The following is a 1450-nucleotide window of genomic DNA, read 5'->3' on the forward strand; positions in this document are numbered from 1 at the left end:
TTGTCTTGCTGGTCTAATGTTCTTTCCACCCCATTATATTTGATTGCCGTGCTAAACTGCAAAACATTAGGCGTATCATTACAGCCACAGCAACGTCTCACTTTAGCAAATTCATTCTCCAGTGGGTCTTGACAGATACAATTAGTACACAGATAGAGGAAATTGAATTTTGTTTTTAAAATATCCCACAGCAGTCGAATCGCATTTATGTTCTGAATTAATCCTTTCATAAATGAAGGGAATCTCTGTTTAGCTGTGAGCAGATTTTGAGCTTCATCCAATGCCTAGAAAAGTAATATTCATTATTGGTTCGAAAAATATATTTTTTGTAAACAACCGTTGAGGTATCGAAGCACGATTTCGGGATAAACTTGGCTTTCTCAAGAATATTTTTTGTTTTAACGAGAAATTCCCAATGTTCGCTATTATCGCATATAGCAGATCGTAGAGGCTTAAATTAAATTAAAATTTAATAAAATCGTTCAATATATTATATCATATTATTATTTTTTTCTTAATTAGTTCAGCATTGGGCGCACATTTTCTCGCGAGTATAATTTTAAACCAAAAGAAAACATTATTTAAAGATACATAAAATATGAAATACATACCTTTAGCTTATCATGTTCAAAACGAGAGTTAAAAGTATCGAACAAGCTGTCCATCAGGTCTATGAATTCTATCGTGGGAATTACTTCGCTGCTCATGCTACCCATTTCAACATACGCTTGGAGAGCTTTTGAGACGGTTCTATTCAACGTACGGGTGGCCAGGCTTACATTCATTTTTGAAAATCCAGGTAACAATATTGCTTTTTTCGTCAATCGTGGTGCCAACCGAGGGACATTTTTAATGTCCAAATTGTATAATTCATTTACAGTGACTCAATCTCATTTTCGTACGGGGCACTGTTTTCATATCAAGTTGGTATAAATCTATTAAATGGTGCATGGACTTCGATATACTTTATCAATAATGAAGGTTATAGGTGTCATCTATTGTTTGGCAATGACAAACTGTATTTATTTGCTTAAATCTTTGGAATAATGGAAAAGTATTGAGATTGTGTCTATAATTGACCCAATTCCATATTCGTACACCTAACAAAAAAAGAAATATACAGCATTCAAAACTAATTTTTAATGGACTAGATGATTACTTAAGCTCTTCGTTGTGTTGTTCAGATGCAGTAGAATACATTAAGAAAATTTAAAAGGGGACATATTTGAAACTTAGGTAAATTTAAGAAAATTACCAGTTTTCCCATGTTTTTTGCTAAAATATTCGGTAAGTCGAACAATAAATTGCATTTTTTTCAACATCACTTCCTTAAGAATGATAACTGCGAATATTGCACAAGTTTCAAAAAATTATAATCAGTTTTAGAATAGCTAGGAGTGGATATCGACAACTTATAATTTTGAATCTTAGGTAGTATAACATTTATAAC

At 32.2% G+C, this 1450-nt stretch overlaps 1 long non-coding RNA gene across 1 annotated transcript; it reads right to left on the reverse strand.

Annotated features, from left to right (window-relative positions):
• Positions 1-217: 217 nt before the first annotated feature.
• LOC110675664 lies at positions 218-711 on the reverse strand. The gene is made up of 3 exons (XR_002499687.1): positions 612-711; positions 338-451; positions 218-284 (listed from the first exon to the last, which is right to left on the reverse strand). It is a non-coding gene; the product is annotated as an uncharacterized LOC110675664 (long non-coding RNA).
• Between the last annotated feature and the right edge of the window lie 739 nt (positions 712-1450).

Source organism: Aedes aegypti, chromosome 2 (assembly GCF_002204515.2).
Source record: "Aedes aegypti strain LVP_AGWG chromosome 2, AaegL5.0 Primary Assembly, whole genome shotgun sequence".
In the NCBI taxonomy this organism is placed as follows: Eukaryota; Metazoa; Arthropoda; class Insecta; order Diptera; family Culicidae; genus Aedes; species Aedes aegypti.